Source organism: Coregonus clupeaformis, chromosome 26 (genome assembly GCF_020615455.1).
Source record: "Coregonus clupeaformis isolate EN_2021a chromosome 26, ASM2061545v1, whole genome shotgun sequence".
Classification (NCBI taxonomy): Eukaryota; Metazoa; Chordata; class Actinopteri; order Salmoniformes; family Salmonidae; genus Coregonus; species Coregonus clupeaformis.
In genome coordinates this window covers 48575070-48593814 of record NC_059217.1, presented here as the reverse complement: position 1 = coordinate 48593814, position 18745 = coordinate 48575070, and positions in this window count along the sequence as shown.

Here is an 18745-nt window from a genome sequence, read left to right as displayed (position 1 = left end):
TATTTCACCTTTATTTAACCAGGTAAGCCAGTTGAGAACAGGTTCTCATTTACAACTGCGACCTGGCCAAGATAAAGCAAAGTAGTGCAATAAAAACAACACAGAGTTACATATGGGGTAAAAAAACAACAACAACATAAAGTCAGAAATACAACAGAAAATATATATACAGTGTGTGCAAATGTAGCAAGTTATGGAGGTAAGGCAATAAATAGGCTATAGTGCAGAATAATTACAATAGTATTAACACTGGAATGCTAGATGTGCAAGAGATTATGTGCAAATAGAGATACTGGGGTGCAAAAGAGCAAAATAAATAACAATATAGGGATGAGGTAGTTGGGTGGGCTAATTTCAGATGGGCTGTGTACAGGTGCAGTGATCGGTAAGGTGCTCTGACAACTGATGCTTAAAGTTATTGAGGGAGATAAGAGTCTCCAGCTTCAGAGATTTTTGCAATTCGTTCCAGTCATTGGCAGCAGAGAACTGGAAGGAATGGCGGCCAAAGGAGGTGTTGGCTTTGGGAATGACCAGTGAGATATACCTGCTGGAGCGCAGACTACGGGTGGGTGCTGCTATGGTGACCAATGAGCTAAGATAAGGCGGGGATTTGCCTAGCAGTGATTTATAGATGGCCTGGAGCCAGTGGGTTTGACGACAAACATGTAGTGAGTACCAGCCAACAAGAGCGTACAGGTCACAGTGGTGGGTAGTGTATGGGGCTTTGGAGACAAAACGGATGGCACTGTGATAGACTACATCCAATTTGCTGAGTAGAGTGTTGGAGGCTATTTTGTAAATGACATCGCCGAAGTCAAGGATCGGTAGGATAGTCAGTTTTACGAGGGCTTGTTTGGCAGCATGAGTGAAGGAGGCTTTGTTGCGAAATAGGAAGCCGATTCTAGATTTAACTTTGGATTGGAGATTCTTTATGTGAGTCTGGAAGTTGAGTTTACAGTCTAACCAGACACCTAGATATTTGTAGTTGTCCACATACTCTAGGTCAGACCCGTCGAGAGTGGTGATTCTAGTCGGTTGGGCGGGTGCTAGCAGCGTTCGATTGAAAAGCATGCATTTAGTTTTACTAGTGTTTAAGAGCAGTTGAAGGCTACTGAAGGATTGTTGTATGGCATTGAAGCTCGTTTGGAGGTTTGTTAACACAGTGTCCAATGAAGGGCCAGATGTATACAAAATGGTGTCGTCTGCGTAGAGGTGGATCTGAGAGTCACCAGCAACAAGAGCGACATCATTGATATACACGGAGAAAAGTGTCGGCCCAAGAATTGAACCCTGTGGCACCCCCATAGAGACTGCCATAGGTCCAGACAACAGGCCCTCCGATTTGACACACTGAACTCTATCTGAGAAGTAGTTGGTGAACCAGGCGAGGCAGTCATTTGAGAAACCAAGGCTATTTAGTCTGCCAATAAGAATGTGGTGGTTGACAGAGTCGAAAGCCTTGGCCAGGTCGATGAAGACGGCTGCACAGTACTGTCTATTATCGATCGCAGTTATAATATCGTTTAGGACCTTGAGCGTGGCTGAAGTGCACCCGTGACCAGCTCGGAAACCGGATTGCATAGCGGAGAAGGTACGGTGGTATTCAAAATGGTCGATGATCTGTTTGTTAACTTGGCTTTCGAATACTTTCGAAAGGCAGGGCAGGATGGATATAGGTCTGTAGCAGTTTGGATCTAGAGTGTCACCCCCTTTGAAGAGGGGGATGACCGCGGCAGCTTTCCAATCTCTGGGGATCTCAGACGTTATGAAAGAGAGGTTGAACAGACTAGTAATAGGGGTTGCGACAATTTGGCGGCTAGTTTTAGAAAGAAAGGGTCCAGATTGTCTAGCCCAGCTGATTTGTAGGGGTCCAGATTTTGCAGCGCTTTCAAAACATCAGCTGTCTGAATTTGTGTGAAGGAGAAGCGGGGGGGCATGGGCAAGTTGCAGCAGAGGGTGCAGAGTTGGTGGCCGGGTTAGTGGTAGCCAGATGGAAAGCATGGCCAGCTGTAGCAAAATGCTTGTTGAAATTCTCGATTATTGTAGATTTATCGGTGGTGATAGTGTTTCCTAGCCTCAGTGCAGTGGGCAGCTGGGAGGAAGTGCTCTTATTCTCCATGGACTTTACAGTGTCCCAAAACTTTTTGGAGTTAGTGCTACAGGATGCAAATTTCTGTTTGAAAAAGTTAGCCTTTGCTAACAATCCAGGGTTACTCCAAGCAGTTTAGCCACCCAAACTTGCTCAATTTCCACATTATTTATTACAACATTTAGTTGATGTTTAGGGTTTAGTGAATGATTTGTCCCAAATACAATGCTTTTAGTTTTTGAAATATTTAGGACTAACTTATTCCTTGTCACCCATTATGAAACTAACTGCAGCTCTTTGTTAAGTGTTGCAGTCATTTCAGTCGCTGTGGTAGCTGACGTGTATAGTGTTGAGTCATCTGCATACATAGACAGTGACATGTCATTAGTAAAGATTGAGAAAAGTTAGGGGCCTAGACAGCTGCCCTGGGGAATTCCTGATTCTACTTGGATTATGTTGGAGAAGCTTCCATTAAAGAACACCCTCTGTGTTCTGTTAGACAGGTAACTCTATATCCACAATATAGCAGGGGGTGTAAAGCCATAACACATACAGTTGAAGTCGGAAGTTTACATACACCTTAGCCAAATTCATTTAAACTAAGTTTTTCACAATTCCTGACCTTTAATTCTAGTAAAAATTCCCTGTTTTGGGTCAGTTAGTATCACCGCTTTATATTAAGAATGTGAAATGTCAGAATAATAGTAGAGAGAGTGATTTATTTCAGCTTTTATTTCTTTCATCACATTCCCAGTGGGTCAGAAGTTTACATACACTCAATTAGTATTTGGTAGCATTGCCTTAAATTGTTTAACTTGGGTCAAACGTTTCGGGTAGCCTTCCACAAGCTTCCCACAATAAGTTGGGTGAATTCTGGCCCATTCCTCCTGACAGAGCTGGTGTAACTGAGTCAGGTTTGTAGGCCTCCTTGCTCGCACATGCTTTTTCAGTTCTGCCCACAAATGTTCTATAGGTTTGAGGTCAGGTCTTTGTGATGGCCACTCCAATACCTTGACTTTGTTGTCCTTAAGCCATTTTGCCACAACTTTGGAAGTATGCTTGGGGTCATTATCCATTTGGAAGACCCATTTACGACCAAGCTTTAACTTCCTGACTGATGTCTTGAGATGTTGCTTCAATATATTCACATAATTTTCCTTCCTCATGATGCCATCTATTTTGTGAAGTACACCAGTCCCTCCTGCAGCAAAGCACCCCCACAGCATGATGCTGCCATCCCCGTGCTTCACGGTTGGGATGGTGTTCTTCAGCTTGCAAGCCTTCCCCTTTTTCCTCCAAACATGACGATGGTCATTATGGCCAAACAGTTCTATTTTTGTTTCATCAGACCAGAGTACATTTCTCCAAAAAGTACGATCTTTGTCCCCATGTGCAGTTGCAAACCGTAGTCTGGCTTTTATATGGCGGTTTTGGAGCAGTGGCTTCTTCCTTGTTGAACGGCCTTTCAAGTTATGTCGATATAGGACTTGTTTTACTGTGGATATAGATACTTTTGTACCTGTTTCCTCCAGCATCTTCACAAGGTCCTTTACTGTTGTTCTGGGATTGATTTGCACTTTTCGCACCAAAGTACGTTAATCTCTAGGAGACAGAACGCGTCTCCTTCCTGAGCGGTATGATGGCTGTGTGGTCCCATGGTGTTTATACTTGCGTACTATTGTTTGAACAGATGAACGTGGTACCATCAGGTATTTGGAAATTGCTCCCAAGGATGAACCAGACTTGTGGAGGTCTACAATTGTTTTTCTGAGGTCTTGGCTGATTTCTTTTGATTTTTCCATGATGTCAAGCATAGAGGCACTGAGTTTGAAGGTAGGCCTTGAAACACATCCACAGGTAACCCTCCAATTGACTCAAATTATGTCAATTAGCCTATCAGAAGCTTCTAAAGCATGACATCATTTTCTGGAATTTTTCAAGCTGTTTAAAGGCACAGTCAATTTACAGTGGCTTGTTAAAGTATTCACTCCCCTTGGCATTTTTCCTATTTTGTTGCTTTACAACCTGGAATTAAAATGGATTGTTTGGGGGGTTTGTATCATTTGATTTACACAACACGCCTACCACTTTGAAGAAGTAAAATATTTTTTCTTGTGATACAAACAACAAATAAGACAAAAAAACAAAGTCAATACTTTGTAGAGACAGCTTTTGCAGCAAATACAGCTGCATGTCTCTTGGACTATGTCTCTATAAGCTTGGCACATCAGGCCACTGGGATTGTTGCGCATTCTTCAAGGCAAAACTGCTCCAGCTCCTTCAAGTTGGATGGGTTCCGCTGGTGTACAGCAATCTTTAAGTCATACCACAGATTCTCAATTGGATTAAGGTCTGGGCTTTGACTAGGCCATTCTAAGACATTTAAATGTTTCCCCTTAAACCACTCAAGTGTTGCTTTTGCAGTATGCTTAGGGTCATTGTTCTGCTGGAAGGTGAACCTCTGTCCCAGTCTCAAATCTCTGGAAGACTGAAACAGGTTTCCCTCAAGAATTTCCCTGTATTTAGCACCATCCATCATTCCTTCAATTCTGACCAGTTGAAAAACATGGATGGTGTTCTCGGGGTGATGAGAGGTGTTGGGTTTGTGCCAGACATAGCGTTTTCCTTGATGGCCAAAAAGCTCAATTTTAGTACCTTCTTCCACATGTTTGGGGAGTCTCCCACATGCCTTTTGGCGAACACCAAACGTGTTCACCTATTTTTTTCTTTAAGCAATGGCATTTTACTGGCCACTCTTCCGTAAAGCCCAGCTCTGTGGAGTGTACGGCTTAAAGTGGTCCTATGAACAAATACTCCAATCTCCGCTGTGGAGCTTTGCAGCTCCTTCAGGGTTATCTTTGGTCTCTTTGTTGCCTCTCTGATTAATGCCCTCCTTGCCTGATCCGTGAGTTTTGGTGGGCGGCCCTCTCTTGGCAGGTTCGTTGTGGTGCCATATTCTTTCAATTTTTTAATAATGGATTTAATAGTGCTCCGTGGGACGTTCAAAGTGTCAGATATTTCTTTATAACCCAACCCTGATCTTTACTTTAAAAGCTGCACTGAAGTCTAACAAAACAGCCCCCACAATCTTTTTATCATCAATTTCTCTCAGCCAATCATCAGTCATTTGTACAAGTGCTGTGCGTTGTTGAATGTCCTTCCCTATAAGCGTGCTGAAAGTCTGTTGTCAATTTGTTTACTGTAAAATAGCATTGTATCTGCTCAAACACAATTTTTTCCAAAAGTTTACTAAGGGTTGGTAACAAGCTGATTGGTCGGCTTTTTGAGCCAGTAAAGGGGGCTTTACTATTCTTAGGTAGTGGAATAACTTTTGCTTCCTTCCAGGCGTGAGGGCACACACTTTCTAGTAGTCTTAAATTGAAGATGTGGCAAATAGGAGTAGCAATATCGTCCACTATTATCCTCAACAATTTTCCATCCAGATTGTCAGACCCTGGTGTCTTGTCATTGTTGATAGAAACAAACAAAAATTCACCTCTTCCACACTCACTTTACGGAATTCAAAATTACAATGCTTGTCTTTCATAATTTGGTCAGATATACTTGGATGTGTAGTGTCAGCGTTTGTTGGTGGCATGTCATGCCTACATTTGCTAATCCTGCCAATGAAAAAATCATTAAAGTAGTTGGCAATATCAGTTTATTTTGTGATGAATGACCCATCTGATTCAATGTATGATTGAGCTGAGCTTTCCTTTTTCCCAAAAATATCATTTAAGGTGCTCCAAAGCTTTTTACTATCATTCTTTATGTAATTTATCTTTGTTTCATAGTGTAGTTTCTTCTTCTTTTAATTCAGTTTAGTCACATGATTTCACAATTTACAGTACGTTTGCCAATCGGTTGTGCAGCCAGACTTATTTCATCAATCAATCAATTTTATTTTATATAGCCCTTCTTACATCAGCTAATATCTCGAAGTGCTGTACAGAAACCCAGCCTAAAACCCCAAACAGCTAGTAATGCAGGTGTAGAAGCACGGTGGCTAGGAAAAACTCCCTAGAAAGGCGAAAACCTAGGAAGAAACCTAGAGAGGAACCAGGCTATGAGGGGTGGCCAGTCCTCTTCTGGCTGTGCCGGGTGAAGATTATAACAGAACCATGCCAAGATGTTCAAAAATGTTCATAAGTGACAAGCATGGTCAAATAATAATCAGGAATAAATCTCAGTTGGCTTTTCATAGCCGATCATTAAGAGTTGAAAACAGCAGGTCTGGGACAGGTAGGGGTTCCATAACCGCAGGCAGAACAGTTGAAACTGGAATAGCAGCAAGGCCAGGCGGACTGGGGACAGCAAGGAGTCACCACGGCCGGTAGTCCCGACGTATGGTCCTAGGCTATTTGCCATTCATTTTGCCTCGTCCCTCTCAACCATACCATTTTTCAATTCCTCTTTAATCCATGGGGATTTAACCGTTTTTACAGTCATTTTCTTAATGCGTGCATGCTTATTAGTAACTGGGATAAGCAATTTCATAAATGTGTCAAGTGCAGCGTCTGTTTGCTCCTCATTACACACCACGGACCAATAAATATTATTTACATCATCAACATAGGAATCACTACAAAACTTATTGTATGACCTCTTATACACTATATTAGGCCCAGCCTTTGGAACTTTGGTTTTCCTAGATATGGCTACTATATTGTGATCACTACATCCAATGGGTCTGGATACATTTCTGCAGCATTAGTAAAGATGTGATCAATACATGTTGAGGATTTCATTCCTGTGCTGTTTGTAACTACCCTGGTAGGTTGACTGATAACTTGAACAAGGTTGCAGGCACTAGTTACAGTTTGAAGCTTTTTCTTGAGTGGGCAGCTTGATGAAAGCCAGTAAATATTTAAATCACCCAGAAAATATACCATTATCAAGCATTTCACACATGTTATCCAGATTCTGACTGTTAGCACTTGGTGGTCTATAGCAGCTTCCCACCAGAATGGGCTTTAGGTGAGGCAGGTGAACCTGTAGCCATATTACTTCAACAGTATTTAACATGAGATACTCTCTAATCTTTACAGGGATGTGGTTCTGAATATAAACAGCAACACCTCCACCACTGGCATTTCTGTAAATGTTATAACCTTGTATTGCTACCACTGTATCATCAAAGGTATTGTCCAAGTGAGTTTCAGAGATTGTCAGAATATGAATGTCATCTGTTACTAGCAAGTTATTAATTTAATGAACCTTGTTTCTTAAGCTACATATGTTAACGTGGGCTATTTTGAGCGCTTTTCTGGGATGCTTGCTTGCTTTCATTGCTTTACTGGGAAGCTTAGCAGAAGTAGATATTCTCATGTTATTTATGTTAGTGCAGGGTCAGCTGCACACAGTGGACTTCCTACTAGGGCACACCACCTCAGTGCTAACATTATCACTCTGGTTCATAGGCATATCATTGCTGCATACAATAGCTGTAGGATCAGCAGAGGCATTCAGGGCAGTTAGAGGGACATAAATTAGGTTACTTACATTGTGTCGTCCAATGCCCCTGGTATAATGTACATTTGCTAAAGCATTATGACGACTCAGCGACGCAACGGTAGGGATTAACTGAGCTAAACTTGGGTCATTGATGAGTCATTGACTCAATGCAGCCATATAATGCTGTGAAAGGATCCAGGAACCCAAATGATTTGGGTGGATCCCATCCTCCTTATAAAACGTGTTTTGTTTCCAAAAGGTTTCAAAATTGTCAACAAAAGTTACACCCATTGAGCTGCAATAATCACGTAACCAGTTGTGAAGAAAAAGAATCCTGCTAAAGAGTTCAATGCCACTATTCAGAGAGGGCACAGGGCCAGATATGATGGGTCGTTTATTAGTGTCTAGCAGAGAGTCAATCAGCTCTTTAAAATCCAGTTTCAACTGTTCAGAGCTGCCGTTTATAATGTCATTAAAACCCACATGGACTACGATATAATCGATGTCCATGTCCTGACGTAGTACATTCGGAGCAGCTTGGTAATGTCATTTACTCAAGCTCCGGGATAGGACATTGTTTTTTGCACCAAGAACAGTCACATTTCTTACCATGGAGTTGCCCAAAATCACGGCTGGCGAGAAGGACTAGAAAATCCGCCCATTCTCACGCTTCACAGGATTCGGAGAACCCTTTAAGGACGGGCGAGAGGCCGTAGCTCCCGGTGCCTGGTGCAGGCCTTTGACAGATGGAGAAGCCCCGCTCGATCCAGAGCAGGGACGGAAGATTGCCGGCGTCTACTTCAAAATCGTAGGGATTAATGTTTCAATTAAGGATTGCCACTTTAAACACCTTTTTAATGGAGTAATACTGTTATATTATGGTGCAATCCTCTAGTGAGTGAGTTACTTTTTTGAATGCGAGAGCAAATTAATTGTAAATGGTTCCAAACAAATGTTCATTGATTTATGTTTTATTTTTATGATAACGCAATTGATTAAAACACCTCCCTCTTTCCTGCAATTTTTCCTGTCTTTGGTTATGTTACCCTGGCCAGGATTTTTTTTTTAACTGCATTTCTATACAACTTAAAAACTCTAAAATGCTATTTGGAGAACAGCTAAAACAAGCCAAAATGACCCCAGCCATTATCACCTTGGCTGCTGCAGGTTTATTCACCTCAGTCCATCTACAAAACACACAGCCTATTAGCTACACAATTGTAACGTTATACCCCTGAAAGAGGGGAAACTGTTCAGTCAGTTGTGATGTTGAATTGCATAAAATCATCAACTCTTTACATAGATATTTATTTTCTCAAATTACATAGCGTTCACATTTGTATTCCTAGGCATTACTAATCAAGCTCCGCACAAACAGACATCAGTGGAGCACACATATTATTGTATTATCACATTCACATGACTTATTAGAATATTACTTATGCTTCTGTATTACTATCAGTGATGTAGTGATAATTTTTTTTTGCAAAATGGGTAAAATATAAACTCCAGAGGGCGATCGAGATAACCACCAATATGAAAACGTATTAACTTTTTCGAACTGTGTTGTTTGCATGTTGATTGCAATTTAATGTCGGCCTACAGGGAAGATAGGCCATGTGGAGATGTTCATATCAAGCAAGTTAGGAACTTAAAAAATAAGATATGTTTGAATAAGATTAGTACAGATTATCTCAGGGGACCCCACATGGGGCCCCAACCCCAAGTTTGGGAACCACTGTTCCCAAACCTCTCTCTGCTTGCTTCTACTCTCTCTCTCTCTCTCTCTCTCTCTCTCTCTCTCTCTCTCTCTCTCTCTCTCTCTCTCTCTCTCTCTCTCTCTCTCTCTCTCTGTCTCCTCTGCTTCCTCCTGCATGCATTGCAGCCTGCCTCAGCCTCACCACTGAGCGCCACATCACTGTCCGTCTCAGTAGCCTACTCTCTGTAAGTTATTAGGAGAACTTAGTGTCCTATTTCTTTCTCCTGCTGAGGTCAGGCTCCGTTTAACGTTAGCTTCTTACTTCATCCTTCTCGCTGGCTAAGTAATACTAGCCAGAGCCCTTCAACGTTACTGCAATAGAAGTCTCTGTCGGCAGCTAGCCACCTGACTGACTGACATATCTATAAGCAACTTTTATACCAGTTGTCATTCTCCGAGGGTTTTTGTTTGTTTGAGGGATGTCTGTAGACACGGCGCGGGACAGTTTTAAAATGGCCTTTTGTCCGGACTCTCACAAGCACACTGTCAGCAGCTTTCTCTAGTTTCTTACTTAAGCCGACTCTGAGCTGGGGTAGTTATTTTCACTGTGTCAGGGCCTCAGCCTGTGTCAGGGCCTCAGCCTGTGTCAGGGCCTCAGCCTGTGTCAGGGCCTCAGCCTGTGTCAGGGCCTCAGCCTGTGTCAGGGCCTCAGCCTGTGCAGCGATAGCGTGGAGTTAGCCTTTTGAGAGAGTTGTGAATGTGCTGCTAAAAAGGAGGCAAATACGGGGGACGCAGGCGAACACTGTTCATGATTCCACTTGTTTGGCAGATGCGATTAGAACTCAGTCTGATCAAGAATATACTGTAAGCGTTCTGAGCTTTGAACAATGCCGGGGGCAATATTTGTATATTGACCTGTAATTGATTTTCTTTATTTACAGTACCATTCAAAAGTTTGGACACACCTACTCATTCCAGGGTTTTTCTTTATTTTTACTATTTTCTGCATTGTAGAATAAAAGTGAACACATCAAAACTATGAAATAACACATATGGAATCATGTAGTAACCAAAAAAGTGTTAAACAAATCAAAATATATTGAGATTCTTCAAAGTAGCCACCCTTTGCCTTGATGACAGCTTTGCACCCTCTTGGCTGCAGCTTCCTGGTGGCTCGATGTAGAACACATCAGAGGGGCCATTTACATTAAGAAAATGTATAGTTTAAAAAGAAATGAGGGTGACTCTCAAATTAGCAGGGAAATGATTGAGATGTAACTCAGGGAATTAGGGGAGATGGTTTAGAGGGAGGAAAAAATGAAAAAGGAGAATCTGTGACTGGATATGACTGATATGCTAGTGTTACATACACTGACTACATCACATGGATATGACTTGTACGTGTAGAAGGCGGCAGGTAGCTTAGTGGTTAAGAGCGTTGTGCCAGTAACCGAAAGGTCGCTGGTTCTAATCCCCGAGCCGACTAGGTGAAAAATCTGTCGATGTGCCCTTGAGCAAGGCACTTAACCCTAATTGCTCCTGTAAGTCGCTTTGGATAAGAGCGTCTGCTAAAACTTTTTAACATTTACTCAAACAAATACCATTAATTTGTATTCTTGTAATTATTCAATATACTGAATTTGATAATGTGGACAAAAGGAAATGGAACAAAATGTTGAGTTATGAGTCAGCTATTAGATAAAGCTGAGATTAAACAGCACCACTGGTCGCCCCAGGCACATTTCATTAAAAAAAAAATAATGTTAATGGGATTTAGGATTAGCCTGCATCGTAAAAAATAACTAATTCATAGTAAATTATCTGCTGTTCTTTCGTGCGTGCAACGATGTGCAATGATGTCCAATGACGTCCAATGACGTCCGAGGGGAAAAAAACGATGTTCGTTGTTTGAAGTAACGTCTTTGTTGTTGTAATGTCGCAAACGGACGTGGCAGTTTCACCGCTACGGATTCCAGCCTTAAGTTCAAATCAAGCTGAGGAAGGAGTTAACAAACTCAGCCAATAAGACTGGAAGGAGAAAGATGAAAGATTCTGGAAGGCTACAGCAGAGTTCTGAATCAGTTTAAACGGGCAATCTGCAGTTCAAACAATAACAAAGATTGCCCCTTTAAATGGATTGTGCTGCCTGGAATGTGTTTGGAGGAAAGTGATTTTAGCTACATTTTACAGAGAACAACACCAACAGATTACAAGACTGTCTGAGGGCCCGATTCACTCAGAACCGTTTTAGCTGATGTTTTGACGGTGTTAGAGGCGGAACTGTCAAATTCACAAGCGGCTCCTGGCGTCATACCTAAATCGGACATTGCCATTGGCTGCACGGAGTCGCATTAAGAGAAATCCCATGCAGCCTTGTTTACAAGTTCCAACACTGGAATGGGAGATGTGATCTACACCTGGATTAGGATGATAGAAGTCCTCATTATTTAGTTGAATGATTTTTCAATTTGAGCTTCATTATTTCTGTATAGCCTACACTTTCTCCTTCTGAACGTTTAACAGTGTGGCTTCTTGACAATGATCACAAGAGCAGCTGCTCACCGATTTGACAGCTCCAACGCAGTTCCACCTCCAACACTACCAAAGCATTAGCTATGCGGGTGTCGGCTATCGCCGGTTAACACTTGAGCTGATCGAATCTTAGACTAAAGCCTGACAGCAGGTTTGATTGATTGTTGTTCAGAACATTGTGTTGATTGTTGCCTGTAGTGTTGAAATTTAAACTGAAGAAGTTTTGGAATCAACACATTAAATAGCAGGTTTGATTGATTGTTGTTCAGAACATTGTGTTGATTGTTGCCTGTAGTGTTGAAATTTAAACTGGTTTCCAGGCTAGCATTCCTGTTGCTCCCAGCAGCCACTCCCTTCCTCTCTCTCTCACCCTGCTGGGCTCTTCCAACCAATCAAGAGTAATTACTAAGTTCATTAACTTCACTGGTAGTGGTCCACATGTTTATTAAGACATTACACTGCCAGCTACAACACAGAGCGAGAGGTTATTAACAAAACTACTCTGAGTGTAACCGACCTGGGTTCAAATACTAGTTCCAAATATCTCAATTACTTTCACATACATTTGAAGTAAGTATTCAGATATAATGATAATAATAATGATAATATGCCATTTAGCAGACGCTTTTATCCAAAGCGACTTACAGTCATGCGTGCATACATTTTTGTGTATGGGTGGTCCCGGGGATCGAACCCACTACCTTGGCGTTGCAAGCGCCGTGCTCTACCAGCTGAGCTACAGAGGACAACACATATATATCTTCCACACATATATATCTTCCATATATATCTTCCAAATGGATATCTTCCATTTGAGAAGTAGCTTAATATTTTAATGTGTTTGGAAAGTATTTGAAAATACTCAAATGCACTGACTCAAATACACTCACATGCATTTAACCCAGGTATTTGTTTTTTGAAATAAGTATTTGAAAATACTCTTAAATACAATTTGGTAGACTGTTTGGTTTTTACAAATAACCATTCAAATACTCAAATAAAATTATTTGTTTTGGGCTGTGGATTTGAAAATACTCTAATACACAGAAAATAAGTATTTTAAATACCAGATACTTAAATGCATTTTGAACCCAGGTCTGGTGTTTAGTTGTGCAAATTAAATATGAGCCTCACTTTGTTGTGAGGTGGCTGGAAACGTGAACTAAGCTCTGGCCACATCTCTATGCATTGCACCTCCTCGAGCATTCACCGGACACCCAACTCTCTGACCTGCCCTGCCCAAGCCTCAACTAAATTAACCTGTATCATAATTAATTAAATCATCAACAGTTGCTTCGCTTTTACTGGCGGCTGCAGCCCTGCAACCCGACCCGCAGCTGGAGAGGTAGATGCTCTCCCTAAAGGTACCCTATTCCCCTATAGGCCCTGGTCTAAAGTAGTGCACTACATAGGGAATAGGGTGCCATTTGGGATACACCCAGAAGGGGAATAGGGTGCTATTTGGGATACACCCAGAAGGGGAATAGGGTGCTATTTGGGATACACCCAGAAGGGGAATAGGGTGCTATTTGGGATACACCCAGAAGGGGAATAGGGTGCTATTTGGGATACACCCAGAAGGGGAATAGGGTGCTATTTGGGATACACCCAGAAGGGGAATAGGGTGCTATTTGGGATACACCCAGAAGGGGAATAGGGTGCTATTTGGGATACACCCAGAAGGGTAAGAGGAGCCGGCCTATACTCAGTGACAGCTTGACAAAGACGCTGAGAGGTAGATAGAAGTAGATAGTGATGAATGAGTCCAGTGACCTAACAACCTACCTCCTAAAGCCATAACACCCTGCCTCGCTCCACTCCAATCCACTCCGGCCTTATCTGGATATCTGAACATCTGTGGTCCTTAGTTACTGCTGCTGTAACATTACTTACAGAGCAGGCTTCTCTCTCTCATACTGCAGGCCTACTATCCTACACCTTGTAGGGTGGAAGACGTCTCACCAACTTTACACACAACATATCATCCTCGATCCCAATCCACTAGTATTTTCCCACAGGAGGACCTGTATTTTGCACAAACAAAGATACCTTACCTAGCCTGAGTTAGTCAAGTGTTTGGAACATACCTCATCCAGAAGCAGTGCACCTAGTGGCCGGGGACTTTAATGCAGGCAAACTTAAATCTGTTTTACCTAATATCTACCAGCATGTCACATGTGCAACCAGAGGAAAAAAAAACTCTAGACCACCTTTAATCCACACACAGAGACGCATACAAAGCTCTCCCTCGCCCTCCATTTGGCAAATCTGACCATAACTCTATCCTCCTGATTCCTGCTTACAAGCAAAAACTAAAGCAGGAAGCACCAGTGACTCGCTCAATACAGATATGGTCAGATGACGCGGATGCTAAGCTACAGGACTATTCTGCTAGCACAGACTGGAATATGTTCCGTGATTCATCCAATGGCATTGAGGAGTACACCACCTCAGTCACCGGCTTCATCAACAAGTGCATCGACGACTTCGTCCCCACAGTGACCGTATCTACATATCCCAACCAGAAGCCATGGATTACAGGCAACGTCCGCACCAAGCTAAAGGATAGAGCTGCCGCTTTCAAGGAGTGGGACACTAATCCGGACGCTTATAAGAAATCACGCTATGCCCTCGCTTCGAGGCAAGCAACACTTAAGCATGCATGAGAGCACCAGCTGTTCTGGACGACTGTGTGATCATGCTCTTCGTAGCCGATGTGAGTAAGATCTTTAAACAGGTTAACATCCACAAGGCTGCAGGGCCAGATGGATTACCAGGGTGTGTACTCAGAGCATGCGCTGACCAACTGGCAAGTGTCTTCACTGACATTTTCAACCTCTCTCTGACCGAGTCTGTAATACCTACGTGTTTCAAGCAGACCACCATAGTTCCTGTGCCCATGAATGCGACGGTAACCTGCCTAAATGACTACCGCCACGTAGCACTCACGTCGGTAGCCATGAAGTGCTTTGAAAGGCTGGTCATGGCTCACATCAACACCATCATCCCGGAAACCCTAGACCCACTCCAATTCGCATACCGCCCCAACAGATGACGCAATCTCAATCGCACTCCACATTGCCCTTTCCCACCTGGACAAAAGTAACACCTATGTAAGAATGCTGTTCAACACCACAGTGCCCACGAAGCTCATCACTAAGCTAAGGACCGTGGGACCAAACACCTCCCTCTGCAACTAGATCCTGGACTTCCTGACGGGCCACCCCCAGGTGGTAAGGGTAGGCAACAACACATCTGCCACGCTGATCCTCGACACTGGGGCCTCTCAGGGGTAAGTGCTTAGTCCCCACCTGTACTCCCTGTTCACCCACAGCTGTGTGGCCAGGCACGACTCCAACACCATCATTACGTTTGCTGACAACAACGATGAGACAGCCTATAGGGAGGAGGTCAGAGACATGGCAGTGTGGTTCCAGGACAACAACCTCTCCCTCAATGTGAGCAAGACAAAGGAGATGATCGTGGACTACAGGAAAAGGAGGGCCGAACAGGCACCCATTAACATCGACGGGGCTGTAGTGGAGCGGGTCGAGAGTTTCAAGTTCCTAGGTGTTCACATCACCAACAAACTATCATGGTCTAAACACACCAAGACAGTCGTGAAGAGGGCACGACAACACCTTTTCCCCCTCAGGAGACTGAAAAGATTTGGCATGGGTCCCCAGATCCTCAAAAAGTTCTACAGCTGCACCATCGAGAGCATCCTGACCGGTTGCATCACCGCCTGGTATGGCAACTGCTCGGCATCCGACCGTAAGGCACTACAGAGGGTAGTGCGTACGGCCCAGTACATCACTGGGGCCAAGCTTCCTGCCTTCCTGGACCAATATACTAGGTGGTGTCAGAGGAAGGCCCACAAAATTGTCAAAGACTCCAGTCACCCAAGTCATAGACTGTTCTCTCTGCTACCGAACGGCAAGCGGTACTGGAGCGCCAAGTCTAGGTCCAAAAGGCTCCTTAACAGCTTCTACCCAAAAGCTATAAGACTGCTGAACAATTAATCAAATGGCCACCCGGACTATTACATTGACCCCCCCACTCCCCCACACTACTCTCTGATTATTATCTATGCATAGCCAATTTACCCCTACCTACATGTACAAATTACCTCGACTAACCTGTACCCCCGCACATTGACTCGGTACCGGTACCCTCCTGTACATAGCCTCGGTATTGTAATGTAATTTTATTGCGCTACTTGTCATTTAATTTTTTACTTTAGTTTATTTAGTAAATATTTTCTTAACTCTATTTCTTGAACTGCATTGTTGGTTAAGGGCTTGTAAGTAAGTGTCACGGTTTCGGCCGAGGCTGCTCCTCCTCCTTGTTCGGGCAGGTTTTGGCGGTCGTCGTCCCCGGAGTACTAGCTGCCACCGATCTATGTTTCTTGTTCGTTTGGTTTTGTCTTGATGTTGTACACCTGTGTCTAGTTAGTCCTCATTAGTGTCCTATTTAGTTCTCGTTGTGTGTGTATGGTGTTGTGTGTGATTGCTCTTCTGTTTTGGTGTTCTGAGCTACGTACTTCCCTCTGTTGTTTGGAGAGGTTTTCGCACATGTTAGTGCGCCTTTTGTTTGACGCCTGTGTGCGCCTTTATTTCGCCTCCAGGCTTATTGTGCTCGTTTACTACGTGAATTATTCACTAAAGTCTTTTGGACTTAGCTTCTGCATCCTGCGCTTGATTCCTGCACCACCTTCAGCACCCCTGACAGAATCACACACCATTAATAATGGAATCAGCAGGAGCAACAGTCACGCATGAGTCGCTGGAGGAGCATGTCCGCGGCCAGGATGACCAGACACGACAACTGGGGACCGCTCTACAGGACGTCATCAACACCCTGCACCGATGGGAGTCCAGAGAGCTCTCGCTCCCGAGGGCGTATGACGGAACAGCTGCCGGGTGTCAGGGGTTCCTCCTGCAGGTGGAGCTCTACCTGGCCACTGTACACCCGGTGCCCTCGGGGCACGAGAGCGTTTCCGCCCTCATCTCCTGTCTCACAGGCAAGGCGTTGGAATGGGCCAACGCCGAGTGGAGGAGGATGGATGCCACCACCATCTCCTACGCCGAGTTCTCCCGTCGCTTCAAGGCCGTGTTCGACCATCCACCTGAGGGCAAAGCAGCGGGGGAGCGTCTAGTCCACCTGAGACAGGGGAGGAGGAGCGCACAGGCGTTCGCGCTGGAGTTCCGGACTCTAGCGGCAGACGCAGGGTGGAATGAACGGGCCCTCATCGACCATTTTCGATGTAGCCTACGGGAGGACGTTCAACGTGAGTTGGCCTGCAGGGACACCAATTTCACCTTCGACCAGTTGGTCGATATGTCCATCCGTCTGGACACCCTGCTGGCCGCCCGTGGACGTCCCGAGTGGGGTCCGTCCATTCCACCCTCCGGCACCTCCGAGCCGAGCCCTATGGAGCTCGGGGGTGCTGGCGCTAGAGAAAGGAGGAGGAGGAGCCCGAGGGGGCCTGTCCCCTGCACCAAGTGCGGTCGTGGAGGGCACACTGCGGCCAGGTGCTGGGGAGGGTTCCCCGAGGGAGGAGACAACAGGCCACGCACTGGGGAGCCTTCCCAGGTGAGTAGACGCCCCACTTACCCAGAGCTCTCTGTTGCGCACTTTTGTATACCTGTTTGTTTTCCACAGGTTGCACCTCATTCCCAGCATAAGGCGCTAGTAGATTCAGGCGCAGCTGGGAATTTTGTTGATCGGAAGTTTTGTTTAGATTTAGGGATCCCTCTCCTACCTGTTGACAAGCCTTTTCCCGTTCATGCTTTAGATAGCCGCCCGTTGGGGTCGGGGTTGATTAGGGAAGTCACAGCGCCACTTAGGATGTGTGCGCAGGGGGTCATGAGGAGACTATACAGTTGTATCTGATCGACTCTCCTGCGTACCCGGTGGTGCTGGGAATTCCCTGGTTAAGCACCCATAACCCTGCTATTTCGTGGCAACAGAGGGCTCTCAATGGGTGGTCTGCTCAGTGTGAGGGCGATGTCTGGGTGTTTCCGTAGGGGCGACTTCGGTGGAAAGTCCAAACCAAGTGCCCGCACTGCACATTCCGCCTGAATATGGGGATTTAGCTCTCGTGTTTAGTAAAGCTAGGGCGACGCACTTGCCTCCTCATAGATAGGGGGATTGTGCGATTGATCTCCAGGCAGGAGCAGCGCTCCCACGGAGCCACGTGTATCCTTTGTCTCAAGAGGAGAGAAAAGCTATGGAAACTTACATAGCCGAATCTTTGAGACAGGGATACATACGGCCCTCCACTTCTCCCGCCTCCTCGAGCTTCTTTTTTGTGAAGAAAAAAGATGGAGGGTTGCGCCCGTGCATCGATTACCGTGGTCTCAATCAGATTACTGTGAAATACAGTTATCCACTCCCTCTGATTGCGACCATGACGGAGTCATTGCATGGAGCGCGGTTTTTCACAAAACTGGATCTCAGGAGCGCGTATAACTTGGTGCGCATTAGGGAGGGCGACGAATGGAAAACAGTGTTCAGTACCACGTCAGGTCATTTCGAGTATCTCGTCATGCCATATGGGTTGATGAATGCTCCATCAGTCTTCCAATCCTTCGTAGATGACATTTTCCGGGATATGCAGGGGCAAGGGGTGGTCGTGTACATTGATGACATTCTAGTGTACTCGTCTACCCGAGCCGAGCATATAGCCCTGGTGCGTCGTGTATTGAGGAGGCTGTTGGAGCACGACCCATATGTCAAGGCAGAGAAATGTCTGTTTTTCCAGGAGTCGGTCTCCTTTTTGGGCTATCGGTTGTCCGCGTCAGGGGTGAGAATGGAGGTGGATCGTGTGTCAGCTGTGCGTAATTGGCAAACCCCAACCACTGTCAAAGAGGTGCAGCAGTTCTTGGGCTTTGCGAATTACTACCGGAGGTTTATCCGGGGTTTTGGACAGGTGGCAGCTCCCATCACGTCCCTTCTGAAAGGGGGTC